Genomic DNA, 22,540 nt, shown 5'->3' on the forward strand with positions numbered 1-22,540 from the left:
TCTTTACTTTGGACATGAGACTAGCATGGAACAAAAATCTGACGACCAACATCCGAAAATCTGATCATGTGTACGAACAAGGCTTTAAATGGTGAAACTTTACTTTTCCTTCATTGCTGAAAACATTTACAGGACCAAGACATGATCATATAACTTAGGCCCCGTACACACGATAGAATCTATCCGCAGATAAATCCCATCGAATGGGTTTCAGCGGATAGATTCTATGGTGTGTACACTCCGGCGGATATTTATCAGCGGATATTTCCGAATTCCAGCAGATAAATATTTGTCGACATGCACAGCATATCTATCTGCTGGAATCGGATCCCACGGATGGATCCGCTCGTCTGTACAGACTCACCGGATCCATCCGTCCAAAGGGATTCCCCGCACGCGTCGTAATGATTTGACGCATGCGTGGAATTCCTTATATGACAGCGTCGCGCCCGTCGCCGCGTCATAATCGCGGCGACGGCGCGACACGTCATCGCCAGAGGATTTCGGCGCGGATTTCAATGCGATGGTGTGTACACGCCATCGCATAGAAATCTGCTGAAATCCTCGAGAGGATTTATCCGCGGATACGGTCCGCTGGACCGTATCCGCGGATAAATCCTCTCGTGTGTATGGGGCCTTAGGGTTGCCATCTGTCTGGGATTCACCCGGACAGTACAGGTTTTGAACCATGTGTCCGGTTTTCAGTCTCCCTGGAACTCGGACACATGATTCATTCAGATCGGACTGTGCCATCTGCGGGGATCGGGGGAAGAAACATAGCTAGCACTTATTGGGCAGCAGCTGGGGGCTGAGGAAGGAACGGAACTAGTTAAATCAGTCAGCAGTGTAGTAAAACTTTTTCAGCAGCTCCCGACAATTAAACTATAGCCCCGGTCCCCTTGTGTATATCAATCCGCCGGGGAATGTAATTGCCGGGAACCACAGTACAAGGATTACTCCGCCGGGATTATTTAATGATTTTCGGCCACAGGTGAAGTAATCCTTGTGCTGTGGTTCCCAGCAATGATATGCCCGGCGGCGGATTGATAGAGAAGTGGAGGTCGGGAGTACGACATAAAGATGGATGCTGCCAGATAAGGTTTAACCAATTGAATTTCTGTTCCTTCCTCAGTCCTAAGGTAACAACAGTCTGATCAGAGTAATCACTTGACCGGGAGGTGAGGAGTTAATGAGGAGTCGTTGCCTTGCTTGTCTCTGCTGGTAAGATGAGGAATAGGAGGGGGGTGCATGGTGGATAAAAAACTGAACTCCTCTGTTCAGGATCTGTGAGGATGTAAACCTGAGGGGCAGGATGGACAGGACTGATGTGCACAGGAGCTGCCTGTGACTCTGTGTGGGCCAGTGATGATTGCCCTCTACAGAGATGTAGGGCGGCACTTTGCGGGGGGCGGCTGCGTTTCGCGGCCCCCCCGCACAAAAAAAACCCCAAACGTCTTCCCGAATACAGAGGCAGTCACCCGCGGCTGGCTGCCGTTCTGTAAGTGTCACTATCACCGCCACATACTGTGGGAGTGTGGGGAGCGACTGCCAGTGCCGCCCCCCATAGATCTGGTGCACGGCATGCACGTTGTTTAGTTGGTGAATGCTCCATCTCCCTGCCTCCGCGCGGCATCATAGCATCTGGTCGGGACGGGAGGAGGAGCGAGAGAGAGGAGAAGAATGTGGACCGTGGTCCCTCTACATTACATATGACTTACCTCTGCCATACTACTGACCTCTGCCTTCTGCTTTTTTTTACATACCCCAGGCAGATTGTCGGAACCACTGCCTTAAGGATTACTCCGCTTCTCCCTGATAAGCTTTAGCTAGTCCTGCTAAGGTGCCTGAACAATTTAGGCATCTTTTGTTACCTTAGAATGTTTTAGGGAATGTCTGGTTCACTTTGTGCACAGTTCCTCCCTAAAGTGGAACTCCCCCCCCTCATCGGATTCCTCCCCCCCCTCCGGTTCCACAATTGGCACCTTTCCTTGACAGGCATCCTTTCCCACTTCTAGAAGTCTGTGCCACGGCCCGTGACGTCAGCGTGGGGCTCCCTCCTCCTACCCCCCCCCCAGCCGCCGGACCAGTAGGAGAGAGGAGCAGGGCCTTGTACATGTGCAGTAGGGTTCCCGGCGTGAACCCGAAAGGCGGCGGCATGCACCCATCAGCTAATGGAAACATCAGCTGCGGGTGCTGACATTGCTGCACTCCAGGACAGGTAAGTGTCCAATTATTAAAAGCGAGCAGCTGCAGTATGTGTAGCTGCTTGTTTTACATTTTTTTTTTGTGTGTGGAACTCCGCTTTAAGGCTGGGTTCACACCTATCTGTCCTGGAGTCCAGCGCCGTCCGCAGCAGACGACCAGCGATCACTCGTCACTCTGCTGCCCCCCCCAGCCATCCTCGATGAGGGAACCAGGAAGTAAAGCGCTCCGGCTTCACTGCCGGGTTCCCTACAGCGCATGCGCGAGTCGCGCCAAGCCTGCCGATTGGCTCCCGCTGTATACTGGGAGCCGAGTGTTCCCAGAACACAACAGGGGGGGGGGGGAGGTGACGTCATGCCCGCAGTCTGCCCGAGACTGTGTGGCCAGAAGTGGGTGCAAATACCCCCTCCCCCCTGAAAGGTGTCAAATGTGACACCGGAGGGGGGGAGGGTTCCGATCAGCGGGAGTTCCACTTTAGGGTGGAGCTTCGCTTTAAATTCTCATAGCAGGAGAATGTGAGCAGCTCTCTATGGATTTGGTTCACATATCTCCACTGCGGAGCGCACTGCACAGAAACGCTGTGAGTCTTTGGCTCTGTTTCGGGGGCCGAATTCAGGCAAAGATTCATCCCTGAACCGGAGAACAGGGAGCACAGAGTTCCTGTGCGATCCACAGGCGGCTCCAGTGTGAACTGAGCCTAAAGCCCAACTCCAACTTCTTTTCCTGCCTGCCCTATTTTTCTTAACGTTTACCTCCAGTAATGTGCTGTAAATTAGCAATTAAAGGGTCACTAAAGGAAAAAAAATGTTTTGCTGAAATGACTGTTTGCAGGGTATAGAGACATAAAAGTTAACTGATTCATTTTAAAAATGATTAAAAATAGTATAAATTCAATCATATAATGTGCCTCTAGTTTCACTTTCGTTTTTAAACTGGTTTCATGTTTCTGTGAAGTAAAGAGACCCACAGAACAAAAACAAACAAATCCAGGGCAGTGTTTTGTTTTTAAAATGAATCTGATTGGTTCTGAGGAGTTTTAGACACACAGCTTGGACCACAGTGAAAAGCTGCCATGAGATTATTCATAAGGAGCCAGACAAGCAGGAAGTATGAAGATCACAGCAGAATTACAGCAACTTCAAAGCAAAAACGAACAATGAGGACATGAAACCAGTACTGCAGTAAGGTAAAGGAAGCTATTTAGCAAAAAAAAAAAATTCCTTTAGTCCCCTTTCACACTTATACGACTTGTCTCACGATTTTGTACTGCAAAATCGTATGACAAGTCATTCTCCATGATTTTCAATGAACACCATTCATACTGGCACAACTTTAAGTAGCGCCGACTTCAAAGTAGTCCCTGCACTACTTTGGTCCAACTTCCATGCGAGTTTATGTCCATAGACCTCAATGTTAAACCCTCAAGTAGCATGCAAATCATACCTGAATAATATAGACACGATTTCAGTACAACTTTGTAAGCACAAGCAGCTTTTTAACCCTTGTCCCACCCAATCCTTTCAGCATAGAAGCCCCTCTCAAGCACATTTTTCCACCACACATTCACTTCCTGATTATGGGATTATAGGCAGGATGCCTGGACACACCAAATAACTTGACACAACACCAGAATATCAAATACAATAACTATTGGATTTAATTAATAAAACCATTACCTTAAACACATAAATAACTTCTCAACCAATATTTCAACTTAAAATGCACAACTCAGCCACTACGACTCGAGCTGCAATAAAATGACTTAAAAACCATCCAACAATCCCCTTTGAAGCCTCAAAGAGATTTATCCAAATAGCTTTCTGCCGCGACAAGGGTGGGTGGGTGGTGAGCTCTGCTGAACGGTCCTTCTCTGGAACAGCTGGCCCCGGACCCCCTCAGCCAGCTTCTTAAATAGGCCTAAACCCCTGCTCTGGGTTGTACCTGGCTGTCAGATGACCCTAACTGACCTATCAGGTGCCCTTAACAACTTCCTTTCTCCCCAGTAACCTGGCTAACTAGCCCAATCCCTGCCTTTCCCGCCTAAGGGCCTTACTGACCTATCCTGGCCTAGCTTTCTACCCCTAGCAACAGCTGTCAACTACCAATCCCCACTGTTCCCGCTCAAAACTTGAGCTGAAGGCCTTGAAACTCCCCCTGCCAGGAATCCCATAAGGAAAAGGGGGGCCTTGAAACAGCCTTTTCCCCTTTTCCCTCCATGGGATTATAGGCAGGATGCCTGGACACACCAAATAACTTGACACAACACCAGAATATCAAATAAAATTATTATTGTTTTATTTTTTTATTTAATTAAATAAATAGTAACACACTCATTTATTAAATATAAATAATACTATTATATATATATATATATATTATTTTTTGGATAAAACTGGCCGCGGCATAACTATTGGATTTAATTAATAAAACCATTACCTTAAACACATAAATAACTTCTCAACCAATATTTCAACTTAAAATGCACAACTCAGCCACTACGACTCGAGCTGCAATAAAATGACTTAAAAACCATCCAACAATCCCCACAAGCCAGGAGGGGTTGCCTCAACCCTGACTGGCACCAACCCCCCCAACCGCGGCACGCTCGATACAAGTTTGAAATTAGACATTTAGAATGTCCAGGCCTATGTCAGATAAGTGCACTCCATCACTTCTGTAAAGACCCGCAATCCCACCTTCCAGGTCCACATGCCGAAATGAGAAACCCAGAGCTGGTGTCATGAGTTTCTCAACGGCTTTGTTGACCCTCTTCCTAATCTTCTCAAAAGGTCTCAGGGCTGCTGACTCCAACCACCTTAACCGAGGAATAATTTCCGAGAACACTATCACCATACCTGGGCATGCTTCTTTAATTATTAACATTGTGTCCCTGATACTAAATATTAGATCCAATGTTTTCATTTGTCCAATATCATTCCCCCCTAAGTGGAGAATCAATATACTGGGCTCAGGAAAAGACATTAGCAACGTATCAAACTCAAACAGTAAGTCCTCCCAGCCCATACCTCTTCTACCAAACCAAAAAACCTGAAAAGTACTTGGATCCAGACCCAAATTCGATGCATAGTACCTTCCATTCGCCCGCTGCTGCGCCCAATACACGAACGAGTGTCCAATTATCCAGACCACTCCAGGCACACCTAAAACAATCAACAAAGAAGATTAGGACGAACATAGAGCTGAAATGCACTTGATTTCCACCTACCGATTGACTTAATACGGCTTGAACCCATACCTAACTTAGCGGCTTCCGTTGCCGCCCCAATCCTGAAAGAATGCGAAGAAATTTGCACATGCTCAAGATTCAAGGCCCGGCAACACCTGGACAATACTGTATTAAATTGATATTTAGTGAGAGGGGAGGCATCCATGTGCATAAACAGCACACCTGTTGAACTAGGACGAACAGCCAAATACTCCTTCAACCTAGCGACCGGGCAAATTTCAGATGATGGGCAAGGCGCCAGGTGTATCCAAACGCCTTTGCCCAACCTATCCGTCTTGCTTGATCGAATAAATATTTTTAACTGAAATTCATCCAAAAAAACATGCTGCCATAATAGGCCCGAATGTTTTTTCTTACTTGCTGACACTAATTCAGAAATACGTAGTGCAGCAAAAAAGGCCAATGTAAACACTGCGTTAAAAAGAATTGCTTCAAAAGGTGACCTACATACCGATGCCGTAACGTTACAAAGGGCCTTCAGTAAAGAAGGAGAGATGGGACACCGCCTGTCAATATTAAAATTTGATTTTTTGTATCCTTTTAACGCCTGCTGTACGGAAAAATAAGACAAACATGACTGTACTCTATGTAACTTCTGAAAAAACGAAATACCACATAATATTTTGTAAATATGTGACCAGGAGTAATGTTGGGCCATTAACGACTCCAGGTAAGCTAAAACTAGAAATTCGGGGGCTTCCCCAGCCTGAGCGTGCTTACTGTCCAAAAAACTGATCCAACCCAACCACGATGACCTATAGCTGGACCAAGAAGAGGCAGCCAACGAATTTTCAATGTTTTCCGAAACTAGACGATGTCCCATAAGCGTGCAGGGAACGGGGTCCCATCCTTGTCCGCCGTAGGCAGCAGGGAGAAAAAACGTTCCATCTGCAATCGAGAGAGGGAGTCAGCTACCTCATTAACCTTCCCTGGAATGTACTTAGCCTTGATCCAAATATTCAGACAAAGGCATTTATACACCAAATACCTGATCAAGGAAATTACCGGAGGGGACTTGGAAGTTAAACAATTCACTGCGAACAAGACGCCTTTATTGTCAGTACTAAACAAAAGGCGCTTGTTGGCAAAACTATCCCCCCAAACTTCTAAAGCAACCACAATAGGAAAAAGCTCCAAAAGAACTATATTCTTGCACAGACCCTTACTTACCCATTCGGGAGGCCAAACAGCTGCACACCACCTATTCCCCCAGACTGCTGCAAAACCTACCGATCCGGCTGAATCAGTAGACAAACAGTAATCCTTATCCAACACAAAATCTTCCTGCCAAAAGGTTCTGCCGTTGAAATGAAGAAGGAAATTCTGCCATACTAGCAAATCCTCCTTCATGTCAACCGACAACCGAACATGCGCAAAAGGATTCTTGATTCCTGCCATTGCTAAATAAAGTCGCCTAGAAAAAACCCTCCCAATAGGCAAAATCCTGGTGGCAAAAGCCAACAGCCCCAATAAGGACTGTAATTCTTTCAACAAAACCTTCTTCTTCTTAATAAAAGACAGAAGAAGGGCCTGGAGCTTAAGAATCTTTTCCCTAGGCAACCTGAATTCTTGATTCACCGTATCTATGGTAATACCTAAAAATTCTATGCACGTACTGGGGTACACCGTTTTCCTCCGCGGCCAACGGTATAACCAAAATCCGCGGCATATTCCCATGAATTGGTGCAATAGATCCAGACACTCCGGAGAATCCCGGGGTCCCATGAACAGGAAATCATCCAGATAATGCAACAAGCAAGGGAACCTGATGTACATGAAACCACCCATTCCAAAAACGTGGCAAATCCTCGAAATAGAAGCATGACAAGGAACATCCCATAGGTAGCAGCGGTCAAAATAAAATTGACCCTGAAACTGGAATCCCAAGGAATTAAAACAACTGGGGTGTATGGTAACAGCCGAAAGCAGCTTTCACATCTGCTTTGGCCAAGACCGCAGAGACACCCAGGGTTTTAATTTTCTGAACTGCTAGATCGAAAGAAGCATAAGAAACCTAGGACGACTCACCATCTATCTGATCATTCAAGACGAACCCGCCGGAAAAAGACAGATGGTGTATCAACCTCGTAGGTATTGGGTTCCTTCTTAGGTACCAGGCCCTAGTGGAGACAAGCGGAAATCGAAAAGGGGGGATCCAGGAAAGGGCCCGCAATCCTGCCAAAAACAATCTCGGAGTTCAATTTGTCTTTCACAACGTTAGAAAGGACAGTGGACAGATTTCATGTTATCTACCATAGTTACTCCCCGAACATTAAATCTGGGGCTCAAAAAACCATCAGCGAAACTCTAGTGAGCAGGTCCGCCGTCTGCCGGTTTGGATACTGCTGCAACCAAGGAAGCATTTTTTCCAGTATCACCGACGTAGGCGCCTTTAGGAAAAAATTCCCTTTGGGGGACTGACTGGTTGGCAATGGACATTTTGCGAAAACATTTCGCCACCGGATGAGAGCCTCCACAAAGAGCACACTCGTGTTTGTATTTGCACGTAGTGGGCCATCTGCACTGGCTGTCATTATAAGAGAAGCACAAACCTTTCTTATAACTAGTATTGGCCAGTATTACCTGCATTCACTCTGGGCACCACCGGCTTCTGTGGAAGAAACAAATTAAGCCACAAACCCACATCTTTAGTGCCCCATTGCAAACCTGGGTAAACGGCCAGTTTATGGCGAAAAGCCTCGTCGTACGCCAACCAGGAAAAACAGAAAAGTTTTGTAAGCCTCCTGTATAATGTCAATATGCTGAAAAAGCCCGAGCTCTTACTCGGGAATTTTTCACATAGTACACTGGAAAAATACAAAATCCCTGTAACAGTTGGAGAAGACCTGGCAGGCATATACCGACGCCTCTCCTCATCCGATTTGTCGGGCTTATCATTTTTTACAAAAGACTCTTTTATTGACGGCAATAAGGAAAGTACATCAATAAATTCTCCTTTCCATATCTTATCTTTTACTGCCGCATTCAGGTGAAACCCAATGGGGACAAAAACAGGACATTGTTTCTTTTAACGTGCTATCTACAAACATTAGGCAGGGACAGAGAGGGCGTGCGGGGGACATCAGTAAGGATTCAAAAACTGCCCGCTCCCCCCCCACCGAGGAGGGCTGTTCCGCCGACCCTATTACCCTCTGCCGGCTCTGAGGGAACAGCTGTGACACCTGCAGGACCCCTTTAGGACCCAACAGTGTACCTTGCATCTCCGCCATAAACCTGGAAAAATCATTAGACATCTTTGTAAAAATATTTACATTTCATCTCACCTTGCACTAATCCGGCATCCGCCCGGACTGCTGCCTGTTTTCGCCGAAGCACCGGAATGGAAACCGGCTGCTCCCGGCCGCCCTGTCTTCCGATCCCCGGCGCATTGAAATTGCCGCCGGAACGCCATCTTGCCTCGCCGTCTTCTGATTCGTCGCCCGCCGCTGCTGACCTCCGAGGTGACGCAGAACTTCGGTTCCTCCGCGTCGCGCTTGGTCCAGCGTCATCAGATCCGCCCACACTAGCGTCTTCTGCCTCTTCGACTTTGGCGCTGGACCGCCTTCTTCGTCACGCGACCAGGGCTGGGGCGATGGGCTGAACCTTGCTCTCGACGTCCGCCTCCTCTTCGCCGGAAGGTCTCCTCTTCCCTCGCAGCGCGCGGACACGACGCTTGGCCATGCAATGGAAGCTCCGCAACCCGGCTCCTCTCTTCTTCGTCCTCCACGATGGCGAACACCTCCGGCTGCGACGAGACACCCCCGACAGCTTCTTCCTCCTCTTGACCCTCCGGTAAGTCGAGGCACTGCCGGATCCAGCCTTCACCTTCGGTCTCCACCCGCTCCAGTAGCTGACGAATGAGGGTCTTCATGCCGCCGAGAAAGACCGATAGACAGCAGGAGTGTTAATCGCTCTTTTAGAGTGTAAGCTCAGAGCTCTGCTGAACGGTCCTTCTCTGGAACGGCTGGCCCCGGACCCCCTCAGCCAGCTTCTTAAATAGGCCTAAACCCCTGCTCTGGGTTGTACCTGGCTGTCAGATGACCCTAACTGACCTATCAGATGCCCTTAACATTTTCATTTATCCCCAGTAACCTGGCTAACTAGCCCAATCCCTGCCTTTCCCGTCTAAGGGCCTTACTGACCTATCCTGGCCTAGCTTTCTACCCCTAGCAACAGCTGTCAACTACCAATCCCCACTCAAAACTTGAGCTGAAGGCCTTGAAACTCCCCCTGCCAGGAATCCCATAAGGAAAAGGGGGGCCTTGAAACAGCCTTTTCCCCTTTTCCCTCCATTCCCTCAGGAACATTGTGCTCCAAACAGGTAAAAAAAAGAGACATCCTCGATAATGAGCAAATCATTCGATTTATCCGTGGGTGCCCAGCTATTTATGATTTGCGTGACCCAAACTACAAAGACAAGAAAAACTACAAAGAAAAGATAAACTACAAAGACAAACTACAAAGACAATATCCCACTGACCACCAATGAAGGGAACATTCTGCCCACTGACCACCAATGTAAGAAGTATTCTTCTTACTGACCACCAATTTAAGGAGCATTCTTCCCACTGACCACCAATGTAAGGAGCATTCTTCTCACTGACCACCAATGTAATGCCGTGTACAGACGGTCGTTTTCTGCGATGTAAAAAAACGACGTTTTCTGTGAAGTAAAAAACGACGTTTTTGAAACTTCAATTTTCAAAAACGATGTTGCCTACACACCATCGTTTTTTCACAGTGCTCTAGCAAAGCAAGGTTACGTTCACCACATTTTTCCATTGAAGCTCGCTTCATAACTAGCTTCTGGGCATGCGCGGGTGTAAAAACGTCGTTTGAAACGTCGTTTTTTGCTACACACGGTCAATTTCTGTGAAGTAAAAAACGACGTTTTGAAAAACGACACATAAAATTGAAGCATGCTTACATTTTTTTTGGTCGTTTTTCAGAAGACATAAAACGTCGTTTTCTCCCACACACGATCAATTAAATTGACGTTTTTAAAAACGTCGTTGTAACGGATTATGGACTATTCTGCCTGGACATTGATAATAATTGCAGGATCTTGAGAGACTACAAGATGTTGGTTAATTGTGACCCCAACCAGTCAATATTCTATGACTCAGTCTAGTGACATGCTAATTGCGTCAGGGCCTGGGAGACAGTCCATTGTCCTTGTATAAAGGTGTTGTAATGGACAGGTGTTAATCCCAGGTCTGCTCTCAGAACTATAATTATGCATGCTAAAAACTGTTTATGTGTGATAACACTGTCTCTGTATGCGGAGACGAAACGTCTGCCTAGGAGACGGAGTGGGTGAAGGTTTTGTTGTTATTAATTGAAGAATGTTTAGTAATTAGCCTTAGTGTGTGATGAGGGGGGGAGTGTCATTTGTTTCTGTACAGTTGTAACCAGATATAAGGAGGAAAAATGTGGTAAATAAAGTCAGTCTGCTTGACTCTGCAAACGTAGCACGTCTCGTTTCTTGGAAGGGCGTTCGATGGGATATACCGGCGGTACTTGCATATCGCAGCTTGCCAGGGAAAAGGACGTCTCCAACGGCTGAGACCCTCACACCAGTGGGTAGCCGTTACATTGGTTGGCAGCAGTGGGATGGTCCTTTTATCCAAAGAGCAAGTGCTGAATGGAGTCGCAGTACGCCAGGCTGAAAAGATCCACACTAAAAGATCTATTGGAGAGTCGTGGTAGGAGCGCCAGCAACAGACCACGGAGGGAGCTGATAGCTGAACTGCTGGAGCTGGACGAAATGGATGGATCCATGGAAGGAACGGATCCCCTTGCACCTGTCAGCAAAGAAGATGTAATTACTGGGATTGTACAGCGGAGATTATCCTTGTATCCAGAAACGTCCGTGGAACTAATCAACCAGCTGTTTCAGGAAGCAAGGGAAGAGATACAAACGAAGAGGGGACAAGAACTGGAACTGGTAAGAGCGAGACAGCCCATTACACCTGCATTTCCTACCCCCCTACCTGCTGCTACAGGAAAGAAAATACCGTTCACTGCATTTAAAGCTTTTGTAGAAAGTGAGGAGGAAATCGATGGATATTTGGCGGACTTTGAGAGGCAGTGCTCACTACACCAGGTACCACCAGACCAATGGGTCACTATTTTGTCGGGGAAATTGTCGGGCAAAGCCAATGAAGCCTTTCGGGCTCTTGCTCCAGAGGATATTTTACAATACCAGCAAGTTAAAAAGGCGCTGCTAACCCGATACGCCGTAACGCCAGAAGCCTACCGCCGGCGCTTCCGGGAGTCCAAGAAGATGGCTGTGGACTCCCACATGGAATGGGCCAACCAGTTACAAAGGGTGGCATCCCTTTGGGTCCAAGGGTGCAAGGCCAACACGGGGGAGGAAGTATTGCAGCTGTTCCTAATGGAACATTTCTTTCAAGACCTGGCCGCAGACATACAAGACTGGGTACGAGATCGCCGTCCCGCTAACTTAAACGAGGCGGCTCGGCTAGCAGATGAGTACGCGGAGACAAGGAAAGTAAGCCAGGGTACTACACGGCTGGCTCAGAAGGTAGAACCGCGTACTCCAACCGTCACCCCATGCCCAGAGTTTCGGGCTCCAGTCCCACCACGTCCTCAGGGGCCTAGCAACTACCCCCGGGATTCGCCTAGGGTGACGTGCCATCACTGCAGCGACACTGGACATATTGCTCGTTATTGCCCTTTGAGAGCTACAAATAACAATTGGAGACGCAAAACACCCAACACAGAGGTCACTCCATCACGTCCCTCTGCGGCCCACTGCCTGGAGACTGAAGGGGGCCCTGAGGAATGTCTGGGAATTTGGTATGAGGCAGACCCAATACAAGCGGCCTCTCCGGATAACCGTCAGCATCACCGTCAGGAGGTACGAGTGAATGGACAAGTAGCACAAGGCCTAAGAGATTCCGGGACTACTATCACTCTGATTCAAAAACATCTGGTAAAGCCAGAGAACGTGTCCACTCGCACAGTTGCCGTCCGGGTCGCAGGGGGTGCTGTATTTCGCGTACCCACCACCCGGGTGCACTTAGACTGGGGAGCCGGGTCAGGAAAGACCACAGTTGGTATCATGGACAACCTACCTGCCGAGGTGGTGCTGGGCAACGACATTGGCCCTCTGACTTCGGCTTATTTACCTACACCTGCTGCTGCTTGTGCCGTGACAACCTGCGAATCAACCCACTTGCTGCTGAGAACCGGGTAAGACTACCTTCCCCGACATGTACTGTAGATCCGGCACAATATCACAGCCTAAAATGGGAATGTGACAAGTTGGCCAGTGAGAAATCAGAGATGCAACGACACTATGTCATGTATTATGAGATGTCCCGTGGCTTGAACATTGAAATGCGCAAACAGGCGGAAATTGTCAAAAGATTAAATGGGATTTGCATCCAGGTGGTGCCGTATCTGTCCCAAGAGCATCAACAACAGGTTTTGGGAGCCATTGAGAGAGCAAAGCAAGTGACTGTTCCAGAATTGAATTCTATTATTCACCATCACCATCAGCTACCGACCTGGTAAGCCAATGGGAAGGCCGACGGACTGTCCAGGCAAACGGAACTTTTACCCTAACAGCAGACCGGACATCCCCAAGTTGATCCGAAAAGGATCAATCCGGGTCTGCCGGAGTGTTCCACAAAAGGGGGGCAGTGTAACGGATTATGGACTATTCTGCCTGGACATTGATAATAATTGCAGGATCTTGAGAGACTACAAGATGTTGGTTAATTGTGACCCCAACCAGTCAATATTCTATGACTCAGTCTAGTGACATGCTAATTGCATCAGGGCCTGGGAGACAGTCCATTGTCCTTGTATAAAGGTGTTGTAATGGACAGGTGTTAATCCCAGGTCTGCTCTCAGAACTATAATTATGCATGCTAAAAACTGTTTATGTGTGATAACACTGTCTCTGTATGCGGAGACGAAACGTCTGCCTAGGAGACGGAGCGGGTGAAGGTTTTGTTGTTATTAATTGAAGAATGTTTAGTAATTAGCCTTAGTGTGTGATGAGGGGGGGGAGTGTCATTTGTTTCTGTACAGTTGTAACCAGATATAAGGAGGAAAAATGTGGTAAATAAAGTCAGTCTGCTTGACTCTGCAAACGTAGCACGTCTTGTTTCTTGGAAGGGCGTTCGATGGGATATACCGGCGGTACTTGCATATCGCAGCTTGCCAGGGAAAAGGACGTCTCCAACGGCTGAGACCCTCACACCAGTGGGTAGCCGTTACAGTCGTTTTTTTACATCACAGAAAACGACCGTCTGTACGCGGCATAAGGGACATCCTTCCAACTGACCACCAATGTAAGGAGCATTCTTCTCACTGATAACCAATGTAAGGAGCATTCTTCTCACTGATCACCAATGTAAGGAGCATTCTTCTCACTGATCACCAATGTAAGGAGCATTCTTCCCACTGACCACCAATGTAAGGGACATCCTTCCCACTGACCACCAATGTAAGGAGCATTCTTCTCACTGATCACCAAAGTTAGGAGCATTCTTCCCACTGATCACCAATGTAAGAAACATTCTTCTCACTGATCACCAATGTAAGGGACATTCTTCCCACTGATCACCAATGTAAGGAACATTCTTCTCACTGATCACCAATGTAAGGAACATTCTTCTCACTGATCACCAATGTAAGGGACATTCTTCTCACTGATCACCAATGTAAGGGACATTCTTCCCACTGATCACCAATGTAAGGGACATTCTTCCCACTGATCACCAATCGAAGGAACATTCTTCTCACTGATCACCAATGTAAGGTACATTCTTCTCACTGATCACCAATGTAAGGGGCATTCTTCCCACTGATCACCAATGTAAAGGACATTCTTCCCACTGATCACCAATGTAAGGGGCATTCTTCCCACTGATCACCAATGTAAGGAACATTCTTCTCACTGATCACCAATGTAAGGGACATTCTTCCCACTGATCACCAATGTAAGGGACATTCTTCTCACTGATCACCGATGTAAGGGGCATTCTTCCCACTGATCACCAATGTAAAGGACATTCTTCCCACTGATCACCAATGTAAAGGGCATTCTTCCCACTGATCACCAATGTAAGGAACATTCTTCTCACTGATCACCAATGTAAGGGACATTCTTCCCACTGATCACCAATGTAAGGGACATTCTTCTCACTGATCACCAATGTAAGGGACATTCTTCCCACTGATCACCAATGTAAGGGACATTCTTCCCACTGATCACCAATGTAAGGGGCATTCTTCTCACTGATCACCAATGTAAGGGACATTCTTCCCACTGATCACCGATGTAAGGGACATTCTTCCCACTGATCACCAATGTAAGGAACATTCTTCTCACTGATCACCAATGTAAGGGACATTCTTCCCACTGATCACCAATGTAAGGGACATTCTTCTCACTGATCACCAATGTAAGGGGCATTCTTCCCACTGATCACCAATGTAAAGGACATTCTGCCCACTGATCACCAATGTAAGGAACATTCTTCCCACTGATCACCAATGTAAGGGACATTCTTCCCACTGATCACCAATGTAAGGAACATTCTTCCCACTGATCACCAATGTAAGGAACATTCTTCTCACTGATCACCAATGTAAGGGACATTCTTTCCACTGATCACCAATGTAAGGAACATTCTTCTCACTGATCACCAATGTAAGGAACATTCTTCTCACTGATCACCAATGTAAGGGACATTCTTCTCACTGATCACCAATGTAAGGAACATTCTTCTCATTCTTCATTATAGAGGACCCAAAATTGACCCCTATCTTCACGATTGGCAATGATGGGATGTAACCAATATCGACGTCTTCTCCGCCTCCGCTTCTCCTCCTCTTCTTCCTCATGCACTGCTACTGCCGCAGCAGCAATGACAACTGTGGTGGCAGGAAAAAGAATTGCCTCACACCATGTATGTTTTTATTGGTTAATGCCAAAGTTGTGGCAAAGTCGAAGTTGTACTGATCCCAAATTGCGGCCGCAAAATCGCGGCAAAATCGCGGCGGGAAAATCGCACGGCTTTGAAGTCGTATAAATGTGAAAGGGGCTCAAGTGATCCTTTAGCTGTTTAAGAAAGGCAAAGCACCAACAGTGCTGTAATAAATAAAAAAGGGGAGGGGGGTTGCCATCCGGGGCCCTGGGGGCCTTCGGGCCCCTGGGGACCTCCGGACCTCTAAAAAAAAATTGGCCCTTTAATAAAAAATAAAATAAAAATATATTTAAAAAAAATATTTAATTTTTTTATATAAAAAAAAGGGGGGGGGGGAGTTGCCATCTGGGGCCCTGTGGGCCTCCGGCCCCTTACAGGTGTACTGCCTGTACCCCCATGATGGCGGCCCTGGTAGTCAGGTATAGCTGTGTCAGGGCCACAGCTATTTGTGCCTCTCTGAATGGCCAATGATTACCTGTGCTGATCACTGCTGGACGGCGGACTGGCAAAATGTTAATAAAGTGAAGAGGGCCAGGAGCCACACCTAGTTGCTGAGAGCCACATCAGGAATTGTTACAATTCGCACCAGCGCTAATCACCAGTGTGAAAGTAGCCTTTGGCTGGATTCATACCTATGCAGTTTTAGTGCTTTTTGCATTTTGCAGATTTTCACTACAGAACGTGTTCAATAGGAAATCATGTTAAATGGACTGCAGTGCAAATCTGCAAAATGCAAAAAGCACAAAAACTGCATAGGCGTGAATCCAGCCTAAGGCCCCTTTCACACTGATGTGTTTTTCCTGCGTTTTTACTCTGCAATGGGCCATTTCTCACCCCTGCGCTGTGGGTTTGAAAAGTCCTGCATGCTGTATCTTTGGTGCGGTGTTGAAAAGCCACACCAAAAACGCAGCTTTCCATTGAAGTTTTTGGTGGGTTTTTGAGTCACATGTCCATTCTTTACAGATGCAGGCAACCCAAAAACACACAGAAACGCACAGGAAACACATCTGAAAAACAGAAAAATCTTGCTGCTTGCAGAATTTGCTGCATAGTAGTGTGAAAGGGCACTAAATAGTCTTGTTTCTTCCCCCAGCTAAGCAGATGGGGCACAGGGAAGTTTTTTTTGTAATTGCTGCAGACCACAAGGTCCTATTCCTGTGCCCAGTTATCTACTGAATTGACAGAAAATACTGGAATGGCTAAACAGACTTAGGGCTCTTTTACACATGTGGTGCCCTCTGAAGAGCAATCCATATTTGGATTGCTCTTCAGAAGGCATTTGACAGGCAGAGAGGAGGTTTTATATCGCTTCCACATTACATTCAATCAAATGGAATGGGTTAGGCAAGCAGTAGTTAGGGTTGCCACCTGTCCAAGATACACCCGGATAGTCCAGGTTTTCAATCGTGTCCACTCTCATACAGGGCCGTCTTTAATATGGTTTGGGCCCTGGGCAAACATTTTTTTTGGGCCCCCCTCCAGCTTATTTTGGGCCTGGCTGGTTCACATGTATGTTTTGGCGGTCCTCATTTGTGCAGGCACAGCAGCCCATTGATTTGAATGGGCTGCCATGCCTTTGTTTCCTGCAGAAAAAAGGTGCATTCAGCATTTTAAAAATACAGTTGCCTTGAAATCCATTCTGCTTTTGCACCATGCTACTTACATGCAGTTCTTGCACACACAAACGCACTGTGTTTTTAAAAGCGTGACCTAAACGTCTGCAGCAAGTTTGACAGTGCGGGAACTGCAGATAAGTCACAGCAGACAGCAGAATGGACAGACAGTGCTGTATTTCAGTGCTTGATGAGCATAGGAGTGCCGTGTGCGCAGCCATGTGCTCTGAGACCTTACTCAGCCTGGACTGCAGGTCTGGTCTGTGATTTAACCACTTCAATACCGGGCCTATTTTGGCACTTCTCTCCTACATGCATAAATCATAATTTTTTTGTTAGAAAATTACTCAGAACCCCCAAACATTATATATGTTTTTTTAGCAGACACCCTAGGGAATAAAATGCTGGCCATTGCAACTTTTTATCTCGCACAGTATTTGCGCAAATATTTTTCAAACGCCTTTTTTTTGGGAAAAAAACGGTTTTGTGAATGAAAAAATAACAAAACAGTAAAGTTAGCCCAATTTTTTTGAATAATGTGAAAGATTAAGTTACGCCGAGTAAATAAATACCCAACATGTCATGCTTTAAAATTGCGCACACTCATGGAATGTCGCCAAACGTCCGTACTTAAAAATCTCCATAGGCATCGCTTATTTTTTTTTACAAGTTACAATTTTAGAGTTACAGAGGAGGTCTAGTGCTAGAATTGTTGCTGGCGCTCTAACGCACGCGGCGATACCTCACATGTGTGGTTTGAACGGCGTTTACATATGTGGGCGGGACTTACGTATGTGTTCGCTTCTGAGCGCGAGCTACCGGGGACAGGGGCGTTTAAAATATTTTTTTTTATTTATTTTACTCAATTTCTTTTATTTTTACACTTTTTTTTACATTTTTTTTTGATCACTTTTATTCCTATTACAAGGAATGTAAACATCCCTTGTAATAGGAATGGCTCGTGACAGGTACTCTTTATGGAGAGATGCAGGGTCAATAAGATCCCACATCTCTCCTCCAGGCTGGAAAGCATTAGATCGTGAAAAATTTTTTCACAGATCTAATGCTTTCAGCCGCGATTGCGGCTGTGTTTACATTCCAGGACCCGGGCGTGACGTCATAACATCGCGCCTGGGCCTCCGACGATCATAGAGATGACTGGTGACCATCTGGTCACCAGTCTACTCTATGGTTTCCATCCGACGCCGGCGGATCATTTCTCCGGGTCTCCGATGGCAAAGGAGAGCCCGGAGAAGCACCGGATGGCGGCGGGAGGGGGGGGGCGTCCCCTCCCGCCGCCTATAAGAACGATCAAGCGGCGAAACCGCCCCGCTATGATCGTTCTTATGGTGCACAGAATCGCTGGCTGAAGAGATGGATATCTGAATGATGCCTGTGGCTGCAGGCATCATTCAGATATACCCACTCAAACCCAGGACGTCATTTCACAATGGGTGGGTATTGAAGTGGTTAAAGAGTTCCTCTATTTTACACATGGCATGGCGTCCCATGGTGCTAAAGCAGAATGGACAGACGGTGCTGTGACCCCATGCCATGCCATGTGTAAAATAGAGGAACTTTTGAAAACACTGACCAGACCTGCAGTGAATCATCAAATATTATAAAGACTTTGGGCACACTCTACAGAAAACTTCTATTTACAATATAGATTAGCAAACAGTGACATACCTTGAGGAGCAGGACATGAAGAAGTCAGCCTCGGGAAGAGCAAACTGGGGATGTTATAAAATCACATTCTAATTCACTTTTATATACAAGCAGCACCCAGTGGCAGGAAGGGAGAAGTGCACGTCTAAAGGGAAGCCAGGGGTGCTGTACATTTTAAAACACTGGGAAGGGAAGCAGCACTGTCACTGGCTGCGTGCCGCTGATGATTTTCTGCCTGATTTGTGGGGAGCACAGGGGCTTAACGGGCGGCAGGGCCGCCATCAGGAATTATGGGGCCACTTACACAGCTTCAGGCATGGGCCCCCTGGAGCAGAGAACCGGGATGGGGGGGTGCTGCCGCCTGAAATTGAGAAGCAGGGGGGGGGGGCTGCCGCAAATTAAGAAGAGGTGGGCCCTTTACAAAAAAATAAATATAGAAAGAAATAAAGAAAAATATATATATAAAAAGGGGTGTAGCCATCCGGGCCCTGGGGACCTCTGGGCCCTTTATTAAAAGAAAAAAGAAATAAAAAATATATATAAAACATATATTTAAAAAAGGGGGTTGCCATCTGGGGACCTCTGGGCCCTTTAATAATTTTTTTTTAATAAAAATAAATTACAAAAAAAAGGGGGTTGCCATCCGGGACCTCTGGGCCCTTTAATAAAAAATAAAAAAATATATATAAAAAAGAAACATTTATAAAAAAAAAGGGGGGGTTGCCATCCAGGGCCCTGGGGACCTCTGGGCCCTTTAATAAAAAAAAAATATATATATATAAACACAAATAAAAAAAATAAACATTTATAAAAAAAATAAAGGGTGTTTGCCACATGGGGCCCTGGGGACCTCTGAGCCCTTTAATAAAAAAAAAATATATATATATATATATATATATATATATATATATATATATATATATATATATATAAAATAAAGAAAAAAAATAATAATAATATATAATAATAATAATAATATCCCTGGGGACCTCTGGGTCCTTTAATAATAATAATAATAATAATAATAATAATAATAACATTTATATTATATAATATATATATATATATATATATATATATATAATATATATATATATATATATATATATATATATATTTATATATTTCTTTATTTCATATATATATATATATATATATTTATATATATATATATATATATATATGAAATAAAGAAATATATAAAAAAGGTTTTTTTATATTAAAAAAGGGGGGTTGTCATCCGGGGCCCTGGGGAACTACGGGCCCCTGGGGGACCCCCAGACCTCTAAAAAAAATTGTCCCTTTAATAAAAAAATAAATAAAAATTATATTAAAAAAAAAAAATATATAAAAATAAAAAAAAAATAGGGGGTTGCCATTGGGGACCCCTAAAAAAAATGTCCCTTTAATAAAAAATAAAAATATATTACATTTTTTTTATTTTTTTCATTTTTTAAAGGGGGTTGCTTTGGGCCCCCAACAGTGACAGGGCCCAGGGCACCTGCCCCATTTGCCCTGCGGTAAAGACGGCCTGCTCTCATACTGGTGCCGTTCCACTACTCTACTTCTATCATCCACTGTTTTGCTGACTGACACTGTCCACTTTTAAAGCGGGAGTTCACCCAATGTTGTTTTTTTTATCTTTTCCCCTTAGATTCCTGCTTGTTTTGTCTAGGGGAATCCGCTAGTTGTTTTAAAATATGAGCTGTACTTACCGTTTTCGAGATGCATCTTCTCCGTCGCTTCCGGGTATGGGTCTTGGGAGCGGGCGTTCCTTCTTGATTGGACAGTCTTCCGAGAGGCTTCCGACGGTCGCATCCATCGCGTCACTAGTAGCCGAAAGAAGCCGAAGTCGGTGCGGCTCTATACTGCGCCCTGCGCACCGACGTTCGGCTTCTTTCGGAAAATCGTGACGCGATGGATGCGACCGTCGGAAGCCTCTGGAAGACTGTCAATCAAAATAGGAACGCCCCAGTCCGCAGCCCATACCCGGAAGCGATGGAGAAGATGCATCTCGTAAACGGTAAGTACAGCTCATATTTTAAAACAACTAGCCGATTCCCCTAGACAAAACGAGCATCCATCTAAGGGGGAAAAGTGTCATGTACGGGTGAACCCCCGCTTTAAGGTAGGTTAAGTTCATATATTTACAGTGACATTTTTTTTTTAATCTAAGAATATTTTATGGATGCAAAAAATGCTTTTGTTTTATTTAATCTTGCCAAATGTCACTATAAGCCCCTCACGCTGTTGATGCAATTTGGATACACCTACTGTTCGCCGTGGCGCGCATAGCAGGCCATATTACTACTCTCATTGGGGCACCCAAAAGTTACCCAGGTCTTTTACAATCTTATAGCGACTATATACTGCAAAAAAAATTGCCGTACAACACAAAACATTTTCGGGTTTGGCTTGAGGAAAAGTGGCCAACCCTAATATAACTGCATTGCTTGCAAACTTTTTTCCGGTTAGTTCAGCCTGTTTACGAAAAGCAGAACGTCTGTTGATAGAAGTAGATGGCAATGAATGCTTCTAATTTAGGATATATTAGTGCACACAATGCAGCAGGTTAAAAGGCTCTCATTGGTTTCGGGATATGAGCTGGAGAAGCTTCCTGAGTGTTTCCTATTGATGTGCAAATAAGCAGGACGCAGTTCTGGCATTGCTCACTAGATGGCGATAGTGCCTTTGAGTCATTCTATTGTCTTTTCAGTGCATCAGTGTGCGTGTGATTGTCTTCAAGCGCAGCTCATGCACATTCAGCTTTCACTCAAGTCGGGTAACATCTTTGTGGGAAATCTGACTTTCCTCCGTTTTGGCTCTGAGGGGTTCTGCGTGGTGTGCAGCTCCGGGGAGAAGGTGAGTGTGTTCTAGAAGGAGCCCCCACCCTCCCAGCGATGTTCCAATGTTTGGGATCAGCAGTTCGGCTGTCTTGCCTTTGCTTTCGGTTCAGGCATTGCAGAGCTTAGTGTCCTATTGATTTCCTATGAGGGCGAGGTTGCACTTTGTATACATAATGTATTAGACAGGAACAACTGACATTTCAGTAAAACCTGCTTCTTGATCCATGATGGAGAGCGATAAAATGTATATAGGCGCACTAGTCTGTAGCCAAATATGTATGTATAGAATTTAGTTTTGACTGACTTTGTTAAAGTAGAACTATGCATAACCTCTAGGGGGGTATAAATCCCGTTTTTTTTCTCATCTCTTTTCACTTCCTGTCCCATAGGACAAAACAGGAAGTGAGGGTAAAGTCCTCCAAAATGAGGAAATCATGGTTATCCCTGGAACTACTGCCCCTATAGGTAGGCTTCTTTTATATTTTTGTTATAGTGACAACCCAAAATTATGGATTTTCTTAAACTTTCAGTGATAAGTGCAAATAAAACAAATGGTGTGAATTTTATCAGGGTAACCTGACAGGAAGCTTTTTCCACTTTTGCTTAAGTTATGGCTGTTTTCAGTGCTGATTCTGACCTCCCTGGGGCCCTAAGCAAAATGAAATGTCACATTAAAGGTGAGAATCGGGGGGAGGGGGTGTTCTGCTGTCGGAAATGACATCTTACATTAAAGTGAGAAGCGGGGTGTGCTGACTTCTTGCCTTTTCTCCCATGCAGAAAGCGAGTTGAGAAGCGGGGTGAGGGGCCGAAAATGACTTCTCACCAGGCAGTGCCTCTATTAATTTGGGGGACCCTAAGCAGCTTGCATAGTGAGCCTATAGGGCGTATTGGCCCTGGCTGGTTTGCACCATAGTCTAGCACTGAGATGCATTTCATGTGCACCGGTTTACTTCCATTTTGAGTGTTTTTGGTGCGTTCTGTGTTTTTTTAGCTGTG

General features: G+C 45.6%; 1 protein-coding gene across 1 annotated transcript in view; it reads left to right on the forward strand.

Annotated features, from left to right (window-relative positions):
* The first annotated feature begins 21,487 nt into the window (after positions 1 to 21,487).
* PIK3C2B (phosphatidylinositol-4-phosphate 3-kinase catalytic subunit type 2 beta) overlaps positions 21,488 to 22,540 on the forward strand; it is a 1,746,470-nt gene continuing 1,745,417 nt past the window's right edge. The window contains 1 exon segment of the mRNA XM_040339537.1: positions 21,488 to 21,560. The gene's annotated coding sequence lies outside the window, so the exon portion shown is untranslated.

The sequence above is a fragment of the Rana temporaria genome, chromosome 2 (genome assembly GCF_905171775.1).
Source record: "Rana temporaria chromosome 2, aRanTem1.1, whole genome shotgun sequence".
NCBI classification, from domain to species: Eukaryota; Metazoa; Chordata; class Amphibia; order Anura; family Ranidae; genus Rana; species Rana temporaria.